General features: G+C 39.3%; 1 protein-coding gene across 1 annotated transcript in view; it reads right to left on the reverse strand.

Annotated features, from left to right (window-relative positions):
- Window positions 1-15,882, reverse strand: part of LOC115224286 (MAP kinase-activated protein kinase 5-like) — a 49,685-nt gene extending 33,803 nt beyond the window's left edge. The window contains exon 1 of the mRNA XM_029795109.2: window positions 15,584-15,882. The gene's annotated coding sequence lies outside the window, so the exon portion shown is untranslated. The remainder of the gene's footprint in view (window positions 1-15,583) is intronic.
- Between the last annotated feature and the right edge of the window lie 8,463 nt (window positions 15,883-24,345).

The following is a 24,345-nucleotide window of genomic DNA, read 5'->3' on the forward strand; positions in this document are numbered from 1 at the left end:
ACTCCGCTGCCATCGACACACGAAAAATTATGCATTAAAATGGAATAAAAAATGATGTTAAATTATTTTTAATATCGTAGACTCATCGTAGACGCGCGCTAATACCCAGACGGGCTCGATATGAATCACGACTATAAGATACCCGAATTTGGTTAAACTGCACCGCAAAATGTGGGAGTAGTTAGGAATCTAAATCGAAGGGGACAGACACTCACACAACTACAGTTTTATATATATAGATATCCTCGAGTATAATCCGCATTTTTTCCCCAAAATTTAAAGGCCAAAATCCCTAGTGCGTACTATATACGAGGTTAAAAATGAAAATTATTTTCTAAGCAATGACCGAGTCTCTATTTGCTGTCCGGCAATGTTTATTCAGATGCATTTTCTGATGTCTGGCGCGAAAATACCTTAAGCTAAGCCTGAAAGCAATGAAGTCATAAAAGAATCATCCATAACTTGCAGTAAGCCAACATTTATTAAACATTATTACTGTTATTTCTTTATTTTCTGCAAACAAAATGCACAAAAAAGCTACACATTTGCATTATGTTATATATACAATAATAATAAAGGATGTTACCGTATACATTTTTACAAACCAGGGACGTTATATAGGCCTCCTTGACTCAAGTTGGAGAAGGGGTGCGTATTATACACAAGGTTTAGGTTTTTCAGAGGTACAGCCCCTTAAAAATTCCCTGCGTATTATACTCAAGGGCGGACTATATTCAAGGATTTACGGTATATATAGCTTTGGTCGGCCCGATGCTATAGTAGAAGACGCTCTCCCAAGGAACATGGAATCATGTGGTTGGGAAGCAAGATTCTTACCTCACAACCATACCTGCAACAAATCAACAAATTTTCCCTTTTTTTTTTTTGAATACTTTGAATACTAAATTTTGATGTTTGACATGATAATTATTAATACGTGTTGTTAGCGCTCATCAGTGAAGTGTGGCCTTTTCAAAACTGCTTTTGTCTTTTATTGGCAGAAGCTTATACAAGCTGAAGAAATGTTACGAAGATTTTAATTTTTCCTCTCTTTTTTTCTTTTTTCTTTTTGTGGGGAGGTTAAATATAATTCCAAGATAACGGAAAATAAGATGAGGTAAGGGAAGTAACTTATGTAAGCCAGTAATTCGAAGCGAAGTACCAAAGGTGGCTTCTAGCCTACATCACGGAGGAGGCAAAAGAAATCTCAGAGGACTGACAACTGACTTTCAGACAACAATAAAATACTAAAAAAAAAAAAAAGACGGGCAGATATGAAGAAAGAAATAAGAATGAATAAATAAATAAATAAATGAAAGAAAGAAAGAAAATAATGTTGACGCGAGGGAGAGATAGTATATATTCTTTTCTTTTGGAGAGGGGTCCAGTCGATTAGATCGACCTCAGTACGCAACTGGTACTTAATCTATCGAACCCGAAAGGATGAAAGGCAAAGACGACCTAGCCGGAGCCTCGTGGAACTTAGGTATTTTTGCTCAATAAACACTCACAATGCCCGGTCCGGGAATCAAAACCGCGTTCTTACGACCGCGAGTCCGCTGCCCGAACCACTGGGCCATTGCGCCTCCACATTTGCTGCTGTTGCTGTTATTGTTGTTGTTGTTCTTCTGACTGTGTGTGTGTGGGGGGGGATAGGTTGTGTTTGTGGTGTTGTTGGTTGAGGTAGTGTTTCAGGTGTTTGTGGTAGTGGTGGTGATGTACTGTCTGTTTTGGGTGCATTTAGCTTCGTAGCTTTTTCTTTTTTTCTTTCCCTTCTCCACCGTTTGTTTCGATGAGAATTGTTCTTTGCTCACGGATTTGCTTTTCTTCCTGTCTTTTCTTCGTTTTCTTTTTTTTGTTTTTGCTTTCCACTCCTCGTCCCGATCAGACTCCACATGTGATGTCTGCTCGCTCGCTCGCTCGCTATCGGAGCTGAGAAGCATCTGGAGGAATTTGGTGTTGGTGTGGTAAGTATTGGTGCTGCCGTGGTTCATGTTGTTGATGATGATGATGGTGCTGCTGCTGTTGTTGTTGTTTGAGTTTTGGTGGCTGTTGTTGGTATTAAGAGGAAAAGTGCCCTCTTTTCTTTTTTCTTTCAATTTAGAGCAGAAAGTTTTTTTTAGCTGATTGCTTGAAAGGTAAATGTGGTACTTTGTCTTCTTTCCATCCACTCTGATTGGAGTGATAATGCATGCCTCCAGGAAGATGAATCTGGTCTGAGATGACATCCACATTTTTTTCACTGGTTTGGATGAGGACCTCTAGCGTCATCCTCGACCAGTTCTCCTTTTTAGTCTGATAGACCGCGGATTTTTTTAGTTCTTCTCGGTGCCTATTGCAACCGTTGCAATTAGCTAAGGAATGGCTGTTACTGGCGGAGCCTGCTGTATAATTATCATCTTCGTCAGTCTCTGGCCGCAGTAAAAGGGAACCAACAGCAGCTCCTCGCTTTTGAGGGATTTTAGCCGCTTCCTCTTTGTATGTATTTTTTTAGGTTCCAAACGGAACCTAAAGCTTTTGGGATTTGAGCCTCTGTGACTCTTTCTACCCTCCTTGACTTTAAATCCAATTGTACGGTACGTCACAGAACGACATGTCATTCTTTGGCTAGTATCAATGGTGGTATTTAGCTTGACAGCCAGCCCATATCATTCGACTAGCTGTCTGACATTTCTGACAATCCTCTTCAGAGAATTAAATTCTCCGATGAGAGGACATGGTGGCACTAGCGAAAGAAAGTCTAATGCTGTTCCAAGCCTTTGCTCCGGCTTGCTGCTCAGTATCTTCGTCGTTGTTATCGTTGTTGTTGTTGCTGCTGTTGTTGTTGTCACCTTTACTATAGTTGTTGTTGTTATTGTTGCTGTTATTGTTGTTTGTTCTGCTGTCGACACCGTCTGACGATTCACACACGAAAGTGCCTTCATTGTTTTATATTTTCGTAGATGTCTTCTAGCTGTCCTCTTTGTTGTGCTTCCAAAATAATGTTTTTTTTGTGATCGGAGCCGCTGTTATTTTTTGAAAGATGCTTCAAAAGATCTTTCACGGAAAAAAAAAACAAATGGGCCTCTGGTAATTTTTTTGATTGTTTTCTATAAAAGCAGACCTCTCGTCTGCTTTTTGAGATAAGGCGCCATAGCGCGTCGCGCTTGCATCCTGTCCTATTGTCATTTGGTGACCCTTCTCACGTATGAGCGTCACCGCATTCAGTCTAGGTTTTTCCATGTAGATGGGGAAAACGCAAACGACTTTTCACTGAAAATTAAGTCAATTGACCCGACCCCAAAACTGAGGGACAAAATGAGAAAAGAAACGCACAAGTCGACAGCAAACTTGTCCACGATGGTATAAACTTCAAGGTTGTAAATATACGGGATCTTTTCCTTTTGATGGACGGAATTTTCTAGCCAACAAAACAATTTGAAACTTCGTATACTGGTAGAATGTGTCAAAAGAAAACAATATTGTAAACAAAATTGAAAACAAAATTGTAATTTGTAATTCCGTCCATCAAAAGGAAAAGATCCAATATACGTATTATGTGTTCTTCCTTACAAAAATCACGGAACGAGGGCATGCGTGACTTGCCAAGCTGACGGCCATAATAATAATAATAATTATTATTATTATTATTATTATTATTATGGGCCCGGTTTCCTGGTTTCAATGGCGTATGTGTTCCCCAGCTGGACGGGACGCCAGTCCATCGCAGCGTTACTCATTTTTTGCCAGCTGAGTGGACTGGAGCAACGTGAAATGAAGTGTTTTGCTCAAGAACACAACACATTGCCCGGTCCGGGAATCGAAACCACAATCTTCCGACCATGATGCTGACACCCTAACCACTAAGCCACGCACTAATAGCTTACATCTGTAAAAAATAATCTGCAAGTTTTTTTTAATTTTAAATTTCAACTGTAAATTGTAACCATTAATTTAATTAGGGATATCTACTTTCACTTATTTAATTGACCACCAGGCTGAATGATTTTAAGATCATTTAATCAATTAGCTGGAAAATTAGTTGTTAATTAGGCAAGTCAAATAATTTTTTTTTAGGTGTATCGCAACCAGCAGTCACTAATTATGGCCACTTTCCCTAGTTATTACCTCCCCTTGACCAGAAATATTTCAATAACTTTCCACCGGTATTTTTCACCGGTATTTTTACTAATTCCACATTCATATTAACAAACTGTTGGACATTTTCCAACCCTGACCGTCTTACTTCCTAAGTGTCCGAATAGGTTCCTCTCTTAACATTCAGTCCATAATATTATTTTTTAATTCTAGTATTACTACCATAAGTGGAGGCGCTTAACTGCTAAGTTACGGGGACATAAACACACCAGCATCGGTTGTCAAGCGATGGCGGGGGAATGGACAAACACAAAGACACACACACAAATATATACATATATATATATGAATATACGACGGGTTTCTTTCAGTTTCCGTCAACCAAATCTACTCACAAGGCTTTGGCTGGCCCGAAGTTATAGTGGAAGGCACTTACCCAAGTTGCCACGCAGTGGGATTGAACCCGGAACCATGTGGTTGGGAAGCAAGCAATCTTCTTACCGCACAGCCATATATATATACATACATGTATATATATATATATACATACATGCATATATATATATACTTACATATATATATACACACACACACACACACACACACACAGACACACACACACACATATATATATATACTTACATATATATATACACACATACATACATATATATATATATATATAATATATATATATATACATACATACATACATACATACATACATATATATATATATATATATATACACACATACATACATATATACATCATACATACATACATACATATATATATATATATATATATATATATATATATATAAACATACATGCATAATATATATATATATAAACATACACACATACGTACGTACATACATATATATAATCCTGTTACTATCAAATTGAGTCAAAATGTATTATTTTACCAAAAAATCTGTTCGTAAGTCGTTCAACATAACATACCCACACATATACATAAAAAAAGTCTCTGTACTTTAATACTGTTCGTTACCCTTGACCTCCATTAACGAAAACAATAAATAAAACGTCTCTTACGCTTCCTCTCCGCTTTTCTGCAGTAACAGATTGTGTTGTCGTCACTCCCTTTCTCTCGCAGCCTCATCTGTCTGTCTGTCTATCTATCTATCTATCTATCTATCTATCTGTCTGTCTGTCTGTCTGTCTGTCTGTCCGTCCGTCCGTCCGTCCGTCCATCCATCCATCCATCCATCCATCCATCCATCTATCTATCTATCTATCTATCTATCTATCTATCTATCTATCTATCTATCTATCTATCTATCTATCTATCTATCTATCTATTTGTCTATCTATCCATCTATCTGTCTATCTAAATTTAAAAATAGGATAAAATCTTTATAAGAATTTATGAAGTAGTCAGCGTGAACAACTTCAAAAGGGAAAAATTTTATTAATTATTCCCTTTAAATACATTTATTTATATTAAGGGCATTACTACACGTAAATGCCCTTATACGAAAATGCCCTTAGACGAAATACCTATTCTTAACTACCACAAGGGGCTAAACGCAGAGAGGACAAACAAGGACAGACAAACGGAGTAAGTCGATTACATCGACCTCAGTGTATAACTGGTACTTATTTAATCGACCCCGAAAGGATGAAAGGCAAAGTCGACCTCCGCGGAATTTGAACTCAGAACGTACCGGCAGACGGAATACCTATTTCTTTACTGACTACAAGGGGCTAAACACTGAGAGGTCAAACAAGGACAGACAAACGGATTAAGTCGATTATATCGACCGCAGTGCGTAACTGGTACTTAATTTATCGACCCCGAAAGGATGAAAGGCAAAGTGGACCTCGGCGGTATTTTAACTCAGAACGTAACGGCAGACGAAATACGGTTATGCATTTCGCCCGGCGTGTTAACGTTTCTGCCAGCTCGCCGCCTTTACATACGTATATTGAGAAAAGAATGAGCTGACTCCAACGAAATCTGTTAAGAATGTTTATGACTAGTTGAAATACCGGGCGTTGCCCGAGTTGAAAACTCGAGGAATATATGCTAACATTGCAAAGCAATTTATCTTCTGAAAAAAAAATTACTCTCTGAGGACGTGGAACTAGTACTGGATGCTCAGGAACAAGTTATTCGACGCTCAGGAAAGGAAAGAAAAGAAAGAGGATTTCACGTTTCGAGCGGAGCTCTTCATCAGAAATATAGAAAAGTCCAAAGAAAGAAGGAAACGGAAAAAGAATATATAATATATATATTATATATATATATATATATATATACCAATATATAACAAAGTGAGTTGTAAGGTACCGCACGAGTGGAATTATATATGAAAGAAGGTTTGAAAATGCAATTTAAAAGATGTTTATTTACTTTACCGGTTTCACTTTTTAGAAAAAGATTGTCAAAGTAACATGTAAAAGTTTGGTTGTGTTAATTATTGGTTGTCACAAAATGCTACAATACATACATACAAACAAAAATACTCTGTTGTTGATGTTGAAATTCCAATGAAGGAGCCTTGGATTTAGGTTAGAAACCGGTTCTTTCTCTATTGGCAAGAAATCTTTATTTTTTTTCTTCATTGAATTTCAATATAGTCGTTACCTACACCATGTGAACGGTATTTGTAGAAAATTTCACTAAAAAGAAAATGTCCGTTTTCTGAAGGTTATGAAGAAACAAAGTCAATGGAGGAAACACTTTCTGTAGGTATAAACGGAAAACTATCAGTCATGCTTGTAAGATGGAAATAGAGAAATACACTCCTCATCAACAATAAAATAACAGAAATGTTTAGATAAAGGAAAACGAGAACATTTGAGTAGAGACATAACACTTAAACAAGAACTCTGAACTACCTTTCTACGAATGGTCTGCCTATTTCTCTGATATCTGACGAGGAATGCTACAGATACTTGGGAAAAAATTATTGTTATTATTATGAGCGTGGAGGCGCATGGCCTAGTGGTTAGAGCAGCGGACTCGCGGTCGAGGGATCGCGGGTTCGAATCTCAGACCGGGCAATGTGTGTTTATGAGCGAAACGCCTAAGCTCCACGTCGCTCCGGCAGAAGGTGGTGGCGAACTTGTGCTGATTCTTTCGCCACAACTTTCTCTTACTCTTTCTTCCTGCATCTTGCAGCTCACCTGCGACGGACCGGCGTCTCGTCCAGGTGGGGAACCTATACGCCAAGGAAACCGGGGAAACCGGCCCTTATGAGCCAGGCATGGCTCGAAAAGGAACAAACAACAACAACATTATTATGACCGGGTTCCAACTCGGACCCTTCTCTCTTTTTTGGCCTTTCAATAGGTTAATACTGACAGGGGTCGCATACTCCTTCTGTCGATTGCATTTCCTCATTAGTAGAGACGGGATCTACTTTGGTGAGGCAGAAATTGCGAGGATCCAAGGAATCAGTCCATCGCATTCCAACCTCCGGCAATTCAAGGCTGGGATTCGTTTTATCATTAAGGTTTATTTCTACTAGCTATGTTTGGAATAGATGAAAGTATTTCCTATGAAAGAACCTTAAACAAAGAGTGTGTAAGCGTGGAATATACGACCAGGATAAAGAAAATTTGGTCCTTAGAATGTTCTCCACGCAATATGTTTGCCGCACCAGTGCTCATACCAACATTTGAACGACTTGATTGGACACTGATTAAGATTCGAGATATTGATGTTAAAACCCCCAAAACGATAAACTAAGTCAGGAACTTCCCCATAGCAGTGACATATGCTACTTTAACTTAAAACTAAAATAACGGAACAGAAGCGTAGCACCAGTCCAAACAGCCTTTGAATGTCGTATCGTATGCTTTCGACACCTACAAACTACCAAACGCTGAAGTCCGCCATTGGACAAATCTGTATACACGAGAGCGCTAACATCATAAAAGTCGGAAAGGAGATAATGAAAAAAGTAATCCCTAACTGCTGTTTTGATGCATACGACTGAGTAACACAATTTTTGTCTCTGTGTAGCAAGTGTTATTTCTTCTTTGCTTACCCTAGAAAATATGAAACTGGCTAATATTTCCTTGAAAGTGTGCTTTTGTTACGGTATTTATTGAAACCCCCCAAAGAATCCCTACGATGTTCCTCCACAACTCCTGCTCATGATCAGGGATGTTCGTATTGTCAGCCACTAAGGGACGTGCTCAACTGGTTAAGGTCAAGCAACCGACAAGCAAATTTGTGGTATTGAACAGAATATTTGCTACAACGATTTCTGTTTCAGCAACTCGGTCTTGAATTTGTCTGAAATGGAATGGAAAACAGGTCAGTTTGAAAATATTGATGTCCATGTCACAAGAGCAAAGTTTGAAGGGAATAGTAGTGATTTCCTTTGATTTCTCGATAAAGGCAAATAGGAAATAACACTTGATGACCAAAGACAAAAATAAATAAATAAAATGTTCGTTGAACAGCGTAATTAATTAAACATTAATTGCAGTGTTATTAATTAATTACCCAAATCATCGTGAATATAATCTATACTTATCTCAGTTTTAATTTGTTTTTGGTGGGGAGGGTACGATAAAAACTTTTTTAAAATGCGTAATCGTGATGTGCCCTATTACATTACATTACATTTGGTATATTATTTATTCATTGTGTTGTCGGCTGCAAAAAGCAATGACGGAGGCTGCTTCGTTGTTTCAAAGTGGCTCCAACGAGTTGACAAAGCAGAAGCAACAATGTACTCTAAAGGAGGCAAACAAAACAAGCCAGACGATTAGTCAGGGTTAAGCAGACGACAAAGTGAAACAAAGACGCTACATTTCAACATGGCAGACAGATGCAGCAGCAGCAACTGGTCACAGCAAAGTGAAACAACGAAGCTCAAACTATTTATGGAATCAGCTATTCAACAAGTGTGTGTATATGTATCCAATTAATTATCACTGGGACTTGTGTGCATTAAATAAATTAATGAGATAAAGCAAAAACTTGATAGATCACGCGGATGAGGCAACGACGACGACGACGAAGAAGTATCGAGCGAACTCCTTATAGGACCCTCGACTTGCTAGAAATAGCAGCTAAATTCTGTACTAATCACATTTTACCGTCTTTGAGTAAAAAAAAATAAAAATAGACATTCGGTAATATGTTTTATCTTTTACTTGTTTTGGTCATTTGAATGCGGCCATGTTGGGGCACCGCCTTGAAGGGTTTTACTCGAACAAATCGACTCGAAGACATTTTTTAAAGCCTAGTACTTATTCTAAGTACCCTTTTGCCGAACCGCTAAGTTACGGAGATGTAAACAAGCCAACTCCAGTTGTCAAGCAGTGGTAAGAGACAAACACAGGACACAAAGACACACACACACACGCATACACACACATCTATCTATCTATCTATCTATCTATCTATCTATCTATCTATCTATCTATCTATCTATCTATCTATCTATCTATCTATCTACCTACCTACCTACCTACCTACTTACTCACCTGTCTATCTATCTTTCTATCTATCTGTCTGTCTGTCTGTCAGAATGTGTGACGAAAGACATTTGACAGACAAATAAACTAAAAATAATAGTAATTAAGCTAAAGAGAAGATCAAATAAATAGTGCGTGTATTTAATTTGCAAAAGACGAACCATCCTCTAGTATAACACTATTTGTTTCAACACACTATTTCACATCAAGAATCTTGCAAAACAAATACATTAACGTTTCCGTCCATCCATCCCTCCATCCATCCGTCCGTCCGTCCATCCATCCATACACACATCACTAGAACTGTAAAAATCTGTGAAACTTTCCAAAAGTTTATTATTTAAATATATATGAGCTTGTCTCGGTATGCAACTATAGGCATGAGAATACATACATAGAACAAAACATACAAATCTGCACATATACATACATACATACATACATGCATGCATACAAAAATACCCATTTGTTTGATGTTGAAATTACAATGGAGCCTTGGATCTAGGTTAGAAACCGGTTCTTTCTGTACTAGCACGAAATCTTGAAATAAAACTAAACAATGACATACATACATACATACATACATACACATCCTGTTGATGTTGAAATCCCAATGATGGAGACTTGGATCTAGGTTAGAAACCGGTTCTTTCTCAATTGGCAAGAAATCTTGAAATAAAACTAGACAATGACATTCATTCATACATACATACATGCATACATACATACATGCATGCATGCATGCATACATACATACATACATACATGCATACATACATACATACATACATACATACATACATACATACATACATACATACATACATACATATACGTCCTGTTGATGTTGAAATTCCAATGATGGAGCCTTGGATCTAGGTTAGAAACCGGTTCTTTCTCAATTGGCAAGAAATCTTGAAATAAAACTAGACAATGACATTCATTCATACATACATACATGCATACATACATACATGCATGCATGCATGCATACATACATACATACATACATGCATACATACATACATACATACATACATACATATACGTCCTGTTGATGTTGAAATTCCAATGATGGAGCCTTGGATCTAGGTTAGAAACCGATTCTTTCTCAATTGGCAAGAAATCTTGAAATAAAACTAGACAATGACATTCATTCATACATACATACATGCATACATACATACATGCATGCATGCATACATACATACATACATACATACATACATACATACATACAACATACTACATACTACATATACGTCCTGTTGATTTGAAATTCAAGATGGAGCCTTGGATCTAGGTTAGAAACCGTTTCTTCTCAATTGCAAGAAATCTTGAAATAAAACTGAATAATGACATACATACTACAGAGAGAAAGAGAGAGAGAGAGAGAGAGAAAGAGAGAGAGAGAGAGAGAGAGAGAGAGATAGAGAGACAGACAGACAGACAGACTGACAGTGAGAGAGAGAGAGAGAGGGAGAGAGAGATGGAGATAGAGAGCCAGCTGAACAGTCAGAGGGAGGGAGGAAGGAGTCAGTGAGAGAAAAAGGAAGAAATCACTAAATAATAAAGTCTTCGGTTTGAAATGGCAAACTTCCCTCTTCTCTCTCGTTACTCTTCGCGTCAAACTAATTTCCTCCACTTCTCCTCCAAGTGTTTATTACCAACTAATTAGCCAATATTAGACAATGATTATAGTGTTTATGGATTGTGCTGTTAACCAATTAATGTAATGATTCTGAAGACTATTACAAATAATGAGTGCGGCGACAGGTTGGGGGTGGTGGTCAGTGGGAGGAAACATGATAGAGAAGTAAATATTTAACAAGAACACTCAAAGAGCGCAAACCTCCGTCAAGGAAACACCAACGCCCTCTCAACCATTAACCAGAGATGATTTTTAAAATGAGAGTATCTTCTCTCTATATATAAACGGCAGTTTGTCTGTGTGCGTGTCTGTGTGTCTGTTAGGTTGTACCCTCACCCTGACCACGGCTTTCAACCGATTCTGATGAAACTTGACACACACATAGCCCAATGTCAATTCAAAACTAACGCAGCGAAAATTTTGAAAAGTTCCCCAGTTCTGAAGAAAATCGATAAATTCGACATGGGGTCGAGAATCAGAAACACAAACCACAGACTGTCTAGGGGACGCAACTCGACCTTTTTAACTAAAAAAAAATTTACCATAATTTTTTTTCCATTTTTTGGCTATAACTCTCTAAAAATGCTTTATAGTTATTTCCCTTACAAACCCGAGCAACGCCGGGCGATACTGCTAGTCTGAAATAAACTCGATTGCTCTCACAAACAAGAATACTAAAAATGAATACGACCGCTATCAAAAATTAAGTAAAAAAAAAAAAAAAAAAAAAACAGGACAAATAATCCAGGGTTAGTTAGGGTTAGGGTTGGGGGGAAGGGTATCTTTTTTTTCTTCACAAATGTAAATAAACCCAATCTGTTTCTTAAACGAGGGACATATTCATACGGCACAGAATGTTGTTTACCTCAATGGACGTCGCTGATTGGTTGAAATTGCAGAAATTGAAGAAAAAAACAACAAATATCTTACAAACTATAGAATTTTCTCAATAAACCCAGGAAAAAAAGATGTTTTATAAACACATTCTACCAGTATACGAAGTTTAAATTTTTTTAGTTACCTAGAAATTATGTTAAAAACTGCCGTTCAAACTGAAAAGATCCCAGAATCCTTGTCCGGTACCGGATCAGTCCCAAAATCTAATCAGTTTGTGCAAGACACGAAGCCAAACATCCCTGAAACCCTAAACCGCCGCCAAGCCAACACCAACGTCCTCTCAATGATTAGCCAGAGATGATTTTTAAAATGAGAATATCTGAAATAAACTTGACTGCTCTCACAAACGAGAATACTAAAAATGAACATGACCACTCTCAAAAATTAAGTAAAGAAACCAAAAAAAAAATATCCTGAATCCTTGTCCGGTACTGGATCGATCCCCAAATTTAATCAGTTTGTGCCATTCACGGGGTCAAACATCCCTGAAAGTTTCATCTGGATCCATCCAGTGGTTCTTGAGATATCTTGTCCACGGACAAATAAACAAACGCGACTGAAAACAATACCTCCGCCTTTGCTAAGGCGGAGGTAATAATAGTCCTTTCTGCTATAGCAATGTTTCTACTGACCGCTTTGGTTCCTATTTTACTTAGATGGACCCCTTATAGCCATTCAATGTAAAAAAAAACAAAAAAACATGCTATTATATTTACTGGTACTCCGTCGGTTACGATGACGAGGGTTCCAGTTAATCCGATCAACAGAACAGCCTGTTCGTGAAATTAACCTACAAGTCGGTTGAGCGCTCTACAAACACGCGTACCCTGAACGTAGATCGCAGGGAGATTCAGTGTGACACAGAATATGACAGGGTTGGCCCTTTGAAATACAGGTACAACTCGTCTTTGCCAGCTGAGTGGAGGGGAGAAGTGGGTAATAAAATGGCTTGCTTAAGGATATAACGAACTCACGACCGATTATATCGACCCCAGTGCATAACTGGTCCTTATTTAATCGACCCCGAAAGGATGAAAGGCAAAGTCGACCTCAGAAAGCAGCGGCGGATGAAATACAATAAAGCATTTCGCTCGGCGTGCTAACGTTTCTGCCACCTCGCCGCCTTGCAGAGTAGAAAATATTGAAACACAACAATACATGTGAGTGGGAAAGAAACGAGGAAGGTAGTCATGGCATGTGCTAGAAACAACAGCCAAATATCTCTTTAATAAAACAGCTTTTAGTCTGAAAATATTTACATTTTTTTTTTACCGAAAAGGCTTCTCCTGTACGTAGTGCAAAAAAGCATAGGCCAAAATGGGTCCGGAGTTGAGTGGTGACGGAGAGTGAAAAAAGAAATAAATTTTCAAAACTTTTTTCATAACAAAGATGGCCCCTATCATTTCGAAAGTAAAAAGCAAAAAAGGAAAAAAATTGGGGAAAATTCCCGCCAGATCTGAGAAATTCCAACTTATGTGAGCTTCCAGATCCGAAACTCCGTTTCCGAATTTCCTCTCCCCACCCCATGGAAAAAATTTTCCGAATAAATTTCTTTATAATCGTAATCTATGCCGTTTGAAAGGAATATGTATAAAATTTCATTGAAAGATATCCATTTTCCTGAAACTTATGAGAAAAAAATTCGGGTTGAGTGAATTTTCTGAAACTCCTCTCTCCATCCTTTCGAAAAAATTATTTTGCACAAATCCTTGTATGCTCTGAATCTGCTGTATCAAAGTGGTATTTACTGAAATTTTCATTAAAAAGTATCCATTTTTCTGAAAGTTATAAAGGCAACAAAATCTCTGGGGTATACATCTGTAGATATGCCATACACACACACATATGTGTATATATATATATATACATATATATAAAGAAAATGGGGAAGGCAGATATCCCATAAAACGGCCTTCTTTTTTAATATTTATATACTGCTCTATTTTTTAAAGTGTGCTTCTTTCGGTTTAATGTTTTTTACAGACGACATACATGCATACATACATACATACATACATACATACATACATGCATGCATGTATGCATACATACATACATACTCTTTTACTTGTTTCAGTCATTTGACTGTGGCCATGCTAGAGCACCGCCTTTAGTCGAGCAAATCGACCCCCAGGACTTATTCTTTGTAAGCCTAGTACTTATTCTATCGGTGTCTTTTGCCGAACCGATAAGTTACGGGGACGTAAACACACCAGCATCGGTTGTCAAGCGATATTGGGGGGACAAACAGAGACACACAAACACACACACACATACATATATGCAACGAGCTTCTTTCAGTTTCCGTCTACCAAATCCACTCACAAGGCTTTGGTCGACCCGAGGCTATAGCAGAATACACTTGCCCAAAGTGCCACGCAGTGGGACTGAACCCGGAACCATGTGGTTGGTAAGCAAGCTACTTACCACACAACAGATAGATAGATAGTTAGATAGATAGATAGATAGATAGATAGATAGATAGATAGATAGATAGATAGATAGATAGTTAGATAGACAGACAGACAGACAGACAGACAGACAGACAGATAGATAGATAGATAGATAGATAGATAGACAGACAGACAGACAGACAGACAGATAGATAGATAGATAGATAGATAGATAGATAGATAGATAGATAGACAGACAGACAGATAGATAGATAGATAGATAGATAGATAGACAGATAGATAGATAGATAATAGATAGATAGATAGATAGACAGACAGACAGGACAGATAGATAGATAGATAGATAGATAGATAGATAGATAGATAGACAGACAGACAGACAGACAGACAGATAGATAGATAGATAGATAGACAGATAGATAGATAGATAGATAGATAGATAGATAGACAGACAGACAGATAGATAGATAGATAGATAGATAGATAGATAGATAGATAGACAGACAGACAGACAGATAGATAGATAGATAGATAGATAGATAGATAGACAGACAGACAGACAGACAGACAGACAGACAGATAGATAGATAGATAGATAGATAGATAGATAGATAGATAGATAGATAGATAGTGCGGCCATGTTGAGACACCGTCCTGAAAAGTTTTTGTCGAACAAATTAAACTCAGTACTTTGTTATCTTTTTAAAGTCTGGTATTTATGCTATCGAATTCTTTTGCTTGAACTGCTAGATTACGGAAACGTAAAACAGACCATCGCCGGTTGTCAAGTCGTGTTAGGGGACAACCACAATCATGCACGCGCACACGCACAGACATACACACACTCACACATGCACACACACTCACACACACACACACACATACACATAAACACGTACATACACACACACGCATGCATTGGGCGTGTGATTGCGCGTCTCTGAACACACATATGTTAATGGCCGTATAAACACATACATAACCTGATTGACTATTTATGACTAGCATGAAAAATATCGATTTATACACTTCATCTTTTGATCGTTAACCTCTCCCCTCCTCCGCTCAGGACTCACCTGTGACTCTGGCGGTAATATGCTTCCTACCACCTCCTCGTCTTCGTCTTCGACTGTCGCAATATCGACGACCATATGGTTGACATATTGATAACTACGCATCGATGATGACCATGGCAACAACAGAGAGAGAGAGAGAGAGCGACTCAGACTGAGGCTGGAAATGACAGCCAAATCTCCCTCAAATCGCCAGTGACTTGTTTTGGTGGTGGTGGAGGGAAGGACTCTTGTAATAAACGTAGTCCTAGCTGCACCGTGTGATGAATAAAAATGATGGGCTCAGAACTACTTGGATGTTTTCTGTATGACCTGGGGTTAAACAACAACAACAACAACAACACAATTACCATAGTAACTGCAACAACAAATAGTAGCAGCTACAGTAACAACGATAAAGGCGGCGAGCTGGCAGAAACGTTAGCACGCCGGGCGAAATGCGTAGCCGTATGTTCTGAGTTCAAATTCCGCCGAGGTCGACTTTGCCTTTCATCCTTTCGGGGTCGATAAATTAAGTACCAGTTACGCACTGGGGTCGATGTAATCGACTTAATACCTATGTCTGTCCTTGTTTGTCCCCTCTGTGTTTAGCTCCTTGTGGGCAATAAAGAAATAGGTATATTTTTACGTTGTGAGTTCAAATTCCGCCGAGGTCGACTTTGCCTTTCATCCTTTTCGGAGTCGATAAATTAAGTACCAGTTATACACTGGGGTCGATGTAATCGACTTAATCCGTTTGTTTGTCCTTGTTTGTCCCCTCTATGTTTAGCCCCTTATGGGCAATAAAGAAATAAGAAACGTTAGCACGCCGGCCGAAATGCTTAGCGGTATTTCGTCTGCTGTTACGTTCTGAGTTCAAATTCCGCCGAGGTCGACTTTGCCTTTCATCCTTTCGGAGTCGATAAATTAAGTACCAGTTGCGTACTGGAGTCGATATAGTCGACTTAATCCGTTTGTCCTTGTTTGTCCCCTCTATGTTTAGCCCCTTGTGGGTATTAAAGAAACAGTAACAACGACAACAACACCAGCAAACAACACACAACGAGATATCACAATCTACCAGAAATAGCAGCTAAATCTCTTTAAAGTCGTAGTCCACTCATTGTCCTGGAAGGCGGCAACATACATTAAAAAAATGTAGTTTTACTCTTCTACTTGTTTCGGTCATTTGACTGCGGCCATGCTGGAGCACCGCCTTTATTCGAGTAAATCGACCCCATGACTTATTCATTGTATGCCTAGTACTTATTCTATCAGTCACTTTTGCCTAACCGCTAAGTTACAGGGACATAAACACACCAGCATCGGTTATCAAGCGATGTTGGGGGACAAACACAGACACACAAACATATATACACACACACATACATATATATATACATATATACGAGGGCTTCTTTCAGTTTCCATCTACCAAATCCACTCACAAGACTTTGGTCGGCCCGAGGCTATAACAGAAGACACTTGCCCAAGGTGCCACGCAGTGGGACTGAACTCGGAACCATGAGGCTGGTAAGCAAGCTACTTACTCCTGCTCCTATATTTACATACGAATAAAAAAAATACAGTTCTATATCTAAGAGATGAGGAATTACGTACACTATTTACATTGTTTACATTATTTACAATTGACGGATATTTGCCCTCATCTTGTTTGTTGTTAGCACAACGTTTCGGCTGATACACCCTCCAGCCTTCATCATGTGTCTTGGGGAGATTTCGAACCTGGGTTCTCATTCCTAAGGTATTTTTCGATGTTATTATTATTATTATTATTACTATTATCATCATCATCATCATCATCATTATTATTGAGTCAGATAGCAGTGCCTGCCATCAAGCGACACTGGGGTCAAATATACGAAGCCCAGTATACCCATCATGACCATCCGTCTGATAAGAGTACACAAGGCACATGCATCACAACTATGTGTGCGCAACATGGCGGTCTCACGTCAAGATAAACCAAGACAAAACAATGTACATGATAACACTTCAATCAGTTGAGATCAGAAGCCATGAGAGCCACTGCCTGGTACTGCATCAGGGCACTTATTATTATTATTATTATTATTATTATTATTATTATTCAGGTCACTGCCTGGCATCGAACTCGGAATCAGATGGGATGGTTCTGACCTGGGGTCGTTCAATTGGGTGGGCTGACCTGTGCTTAAACAACAAACACATATATACCACACAAATCTACTGACGTGTGTGTGGTTAGTGGGTGGTCGGTGGGTGACCTCTGTGTAGTCACAGATACCGCAAGAAATAGCAGCTGAATATTTTTCAAATCACACGTGACTGTATGGTAAGAAGCTTGCTTCCCAACCACATGGTTCCGGGTTCAGTTCTACTGCGTGGCACCTTGGGCAAGTGTCTTCTGCTATAGCCTCGGGCCGACCAAAGCCTTGTGAGTGGATTTAGTAGATGGAAACTGAAAGAAGCCCGTCGTATATATATGTATATGTATGTGTGTGTATATGTTTGTGTGTCTGTGTTTGTCCCCCCCCCCTCCCCAGCATCGCTTGACAACCGATGCTGGTGTGTTTACGTCACCGTAACTTAGCGGTTTGGCAAAAGAAACCGATAGAATAAGTACTAGGCTTACAAAGAATAAGGATAGATATTAACGTGTATAAGTCTTTTCTCAAGCGTAATTTACATTGTGGAGGCGCTGTGTTCTTGAGTAAAACACTTTTATTTCATGTTACTCCAGTAATGAGTTTAGCCTGTGGTTGAGGAGCAAGCTTCTTACCACACAGCCATGCCTGCGCCTAATACGCATACAGAATTTGATCGTGTATTCATGTATAACGTATTAATATCGATTATTTTTCAAAGAAAATTTCCCAAACTCTGACCCGATTATAATTGAGGTTGCTAATAAATTATCTCGATAATTTTCGCTGTTAAACAATCAATACACTTTTCTCTGTTGGAGTCTAGATAATTTTTTTCTCACCCTGTCTAATTTGATAATTTTCGATTTGCAAAAAAAAAAAAAAAAATTCTAAATTTGGGCAAAATGAGTAATAACTACCGTATTTTAACGTGTATTAGGAATCCTCGTTGTATAAGGAACCCCCTAATTTTGGGGGCTTAAAATTTGGAAAAAAGGTTTTGTAAGGGTGATCGCTAGCCACTAAACCTATTTTTATATTTTTTTTCTCTATTTATTTCTTTGTTTCTTTCTGCTGAAGAGCGTAGGCTCGAAACGTAAAAGACTTTCTCACTTCCCGAGCGCTAAACTAATACATCTGTTTATTGTTTACACACCCGTCTTCGTCTTTTGTTTTGTTTATTTGGTTTTGTAAATTCCAATTATAATACTATCCATGTATAAGAAACGCCCATATTTTTTAACCTAATTTTTGACAAAAAGGGTTTCTTACACTTGTTAAAATGCGGTAATTCCATTACTTTCTTCTCTTTAACTGCACTGTGTGTGAAGAGGAGGACACTCCCGCAGATCGCGAAGAAGCTATGGAGAATATCACTTTTCCATAACTCTCTTTCATTTTGACCCAGATATTTCAAATGTATTTCCTATCTTTCTGCACTTCCTATCTTAAGGATGTGAGGGCGCGTGGCTTAGTGGTTAGGGCATTCGGCTCATGATCGTAAGGTTGTGAGTTCGATTCCCGGCGACGCGTTGTGTCCTTGAGCAAGGCATTTTCATTTCACGTTGCTCCAGTCCACTCAGCTGGCAAAAATGAGTTGTACTTGTATTTCAAAGGGTCAGCCTTGTCACTCTCTGTGTCACGCTGATTATCCCCGAGAACTACGTTAAGGGTACACGTGTCTGTGGAATGCTCAGCCATTTGCACGTTAATTTCACGAGCAAGCTGTTCCGTTGATCGTATCAGCTGGGACCCTCGTCGTCGGAACCGGCGGAGTGAAGAATCTTAAGGATGGATATTAACGTGTATAATAAGTCTTTTCTCAGCCGTAATTTAACATTGTGGAGGCGCTTGGCTTAGTGGTTAGGGGCGTTGAATTCACGATCGTAAGATTGTGGTTTCAAATCCTGAAGCGGGCAATGCGTTGTGTTCTTGAGCAAAACAATTCACTTCGCGTTGCTCCAGTTCACTCAGCTGTAGATATGAATACCTATTTCTTTACTACCCACAAGGGGCTAAACACAGAGGTGACAAACAAGCACAGACAAACGGATTAAGTCGATTACATCGACCCCAGTGCGTAACTGGTACTTAATTTATCGACCCCGAAAGGATGAAAGACAAAGTCAACCTCGGCGGAATTTGAACTCAGAATGTAACGGCAGACGAAATACGGCTACGTATTTCGCCCGGCGTGCTAACGTTTCTGCCAGCTCGCCGTAGATTTGAGTACCACTAGTCGTTAGGGTGTTGTATTCACGGCTGCAAGATTGTGGTTTCGATCCTTGGACCAGTCCATCCGCTGTGTTCTTGAGTAAAACACTTTATTTCGTGTTACTCCAGTAATGAGTTTAGCCTGTGGTTGGGGAGCAAGCTTCTTACCACACAGCCGTGCCAACATAAGGCAGCGACTGGCAGAATCGTTAGCAACGCCGCCGGGTAAAATGCTTAGCGGTCTTTCGTCCGTCTTTACGTTTCGAGTTCAAATTCCGCCGTAGTCGACTTTGCCTTTCATCCTTCCGAGATCGATAAAACAAGTCCAGATGAGTAATGGGGTCGAGCTTGCTGGCCTTGTGCCAACTTTTGAAACCAATACAGGATGTCATCATATACATAAATCGTATACAAGTCATGGCGGAAGCGTTAGTGCACCGGACGAAATGCTTAACGGTATTTCGTCTGCGTTACGTTGTGAGTTCAAATTCCGCCGAGGTCGACTTTGCCTTTCATCCTTTCGGGGTCGATAAATTAAGTACCAGTTACGCACTGGGGTCGATGTAATCGACTTAATACCTATGTCTGTCCTTGTTTGTCCCCTCTGTGCTTAGCCCCTTGTGGGTAATAAAGAAATAGGTATTTCGTCTGTCTTTTCGTTCTGAGTTCAAATTCCACCGAGGTCGACTTTACCTTTCGCTTTTTATAGGCGCAGGAGTGGCTGTGTGGTAAGTAGCTTGCTTACCAACCACATAGTTCTGAGTTCATTCCCACTGCGTAGCACCTTGGGCAAGTGTCTTCTACTATAGCCTCGGGCCGACCAAAGCCTTATGAGTGGATTTGGTAGACGGAAACTGAAAGAAGCCCATCGTATATATGTATATGTGTGTGTGTGTGTGTGTGTGTGTGTGTTTGTCCTCCCAACATGGCTTGACAATCGATGCTGGTGTGTTTACGTCCCCGTAACTTAGCGGTTCGGCAAAAAGCGACCGATAGAATAAGTACTAGGCTTACAAAGAACAAGTCCTGGGGTCGATTTGCTCGACTAAAGGCGGTGCTCCAACATGGCCACAGTCAAATGACAGAAACAATTAAAAGAGTAAAAGAGTAACTGATTACGACTATATGTTTTGTTTTATTATTTTGTTTCTAGTATCTAAATAAAATGTAGCTTTTTTGTAGCGACCTTTTTTCTAGCTGAAATAGTGTCTTTTTCCCCAGATACAGAAGAATACTAATTTAAGTCAGGCTCTGTCCGCATTTGCAATCAGATTGTAAAGAGATGCAACAAAATGTACCGTGATTACGTCAATCGATAACCTAGAAATATCACGTGTTGTTTTATTGAACGCTTTAACTCAAAGGTCAGCATGTCCATGATGACTTGGGACGAATCAATCTTTATATTCTTTCCTACTCTAGGCACAGGCCCGAAATTTTGGGGGAGGGACCAGTTGATTAGATTGACCTCAGTGTGTAAGTGTTACTTAATTTATTGACCTCGAAAGGATGAAAGGCAAAGTCGACCTCGGCGGAATTTGAACTCAGAACGTAAAGACAGACGAAATACTACTGAGCATTTCGCCCGGCGTGCTAACGTTTCTGCCAGCTTGGCGCCCTTGTCAACCTTTATATAAATATTGCATTTGCATTAAGGCGGCGAGTTGGCAGAAACGTTAACACGCCAGGCGAAATGCATAGCAGTATTTCATCTGCCGCTACGTTCTGAGTTCAAATTCCGCCGAGGTCGACTTAGCCTTTCCTCCTTTCGGGGTCGATAAATTAAGTACCAGTTGCATACTGGGGTCGATGTAATCGACTGCCACCTCCTTCCCCAAAATTTCTGGTCCTGGGCCTAGAGTAGAAAAGATTATATGGTGGCGAGCAAGTAGAATCGCTAGCAGACCGTACAAATTGCTTAGCGGCATTTCGTCTGCCGCTACGTTCTGAGTTCAAATTCCGCCGAGGCCGACTTTCTCTTTTATCCTTTTGGGGTCGATAAAATAAGTTTCAGTTGAGCACTGGGCTCGATGTAATCGACTAAGCCCCCCCCCCAAATTGTTGCTCTTCCCCGAACTTCCTGGTCCTGTGCTAAAATTTGAAACCATTATTACATTTGGCGGCGAGTTGGCAGAATACTTAGCACGACGGATTGAATACCCACCGGCATTTCGTCCGTCTTTGCGTTGTGGGCTCAAATTCCACCGTAGTCGACTTTGCCTTTAAACCTTTCAGGGTCCATGAAATAAGTACCAGTGTAATACTGGGGTCGTTGTAATCGACTATTTCCCCTCTCCTGAAATTACAAATTTTGTTCCTATAGCCAAAAGGATTATTAAAAAGGCGGCACGCAAGCAGAATCGTTAACACGCCGGACAAAATGCTTAGCAGTATTTCATCCGTCTTTAAGTTCTGAGTTCAAATGCCACTGAGGTTGAATTTTGCCTTTCGTTCCTTTCGGAGTCGATAAAGTAAGTACCAGCCCTCCCCAACAAAAATTTCAGGCGTTGTACTTATAGTAGAAAGAAATATTCCATTATAAAACTGCTCAATCTGAACTGACACAATAGGGAACACAAAGTTTAACATTTAACATTTCATCGATTGAGTCCTTCATAAGTTACCTCCCTTCGTAGACCTTAGCGTGGGGAACCACGTACGTCAGGAATTGTCAGGGCGAGGCTTTAGGTTTTCGGGGCAGTGATCTCACCCTATCTCTCTGTGTGATTCCCGTATTGTTGGAATACCGAATGAGAATATCAATCGTGTTAGTGAAACTTCGCAGAACCCTGGTTCGGAAAGCACTGCATTAGGGTCTCTCTTTCTTCTGATCGATTGCTCAATCTGCTAAAAACAGCTGCCAAATTCCCTTAAATCACAACCTGCTATGTTAAAAAGGGTAGGGCATTTTTGAGAACGTAGTTCGTTGATATAGGAAGATACTGGATGGTCACAGCTGGAATGCCTTTAATTATGTGTCTGCATGATTAGGGCTATGTATGTATGAATATATGTTCTCTCCATCTATCTATCTATCTATCTATCTATCTATCTCTCTATCTATCTATCTATCTATCTATCTATCTATCTCTCTACCTATCTACCTACCTACCTACCTATCTATCTATCTATCTCTATCTATCTATCTATCTATCTATCTATCTATCTATCTATCTATCTATCTATCTATCCATCCATCCATCTATCTACCTACCTATCTATCTATCTATCTACCTACCTACCTATCTATCTATCTATCTATCTATCTATCTACCTACCTACCTACCTACCTACCTATCTATCTATCTATCTATCTATCTATCTATCTATCTATCTATCTATCTGTCTGTCTATCTATCTATCTCTATCTATCTATCTATCTATCTATCTATCTATCTATCTATCTAATCTATCTATCTATCTGTGTGTGTGTACTCAACTGGTACTTATTTTATCGATCCCGGAAGGAAGGATAAACGAAGTCGATCATGGTTGAATTTGAACTTTAAAACGCAAGGGACCATTACTGAACACCACATAAGCATTTTTCTCCACCCGCCCTTTTACAATTCGACACTTGTTATCGCATCTCCATTTCTCTCTTTTGTTCAGCTTCCAGTTAAAAAAAAAAAGAAAAGAAAAACAACAGCTCAAAACGAACAACAACAAAACAAACTAATTTCTCCTCCTCTCTTCCCTATATCAATGCTTATTTCTTCTTTCTTTCACTCCAACCTTTCTCCGTCTGTCGATATTTTATTTTTCTGGTCACACTTCACTTCCGTTGCTGGGTTTTTTTTATAATTTCTCCTTTTTCACCTCTATCTTATTTTTTATCTCTTTAATCTTTCCAAGTCCACTTTATCATCATCTCGCCACTTTATTTCGTATTTCTTCCCCTATTTTATTCTTCCTCATTATCTCTTTCGACTATCTTCTCTTTTCACTCAATCTTACCCACTCTCTCTCTCTCTCTCTTACTTACCACCTCTCATATCTTTCTGTCTTTCTCCTCTACGTCACTTCATACCTTTCCCTTTACATTCACCCCTCCCCCTCTCACATTTTCTACATCTATCCTCTCACTTCACTCTTCTCTCTCCTCCACGAATTTCTCTTCCTGACATTTCCGTCCACACTCCCTTTCTCTCTTTATACACCATTAGTATTTTTTCTCTCACCATCCTCTAATCCCCCTCTCTCTCACTCTCATTAATTTCTCCTTCCTGCCCTTCCCTCCTTCCTCTACATCTGCTCACCGTACACCCTCTCTCTATCTTTTCTATTATCGTTCTCTCTCTTTCTCCACCCTTTCTTTATCTTTTACTCTTTCCTTCTCATACTTTTCTTTCATCTTTCGCCGTATCTCTCCCGCCATCCCCCAATTCTCCCTCTCTCTCACTCTCCCTAACTTTTCCCTTATCC

This window comes from Octopus sinensis, linkage group LG25 (assembly GCF_006345805.1).
Source record: "Octopus sinensis linkage group LG25, ASM634580v1, whole genome shotgun sequence".
In the NCBI taxonomy this organism is placed as follows: domain Eukaryota; kingdom Metazoa; phylum Mollusca; class Cephalopoda; order Octopoda; family Octopodidae; genus Octopus; species Octopus sinensis.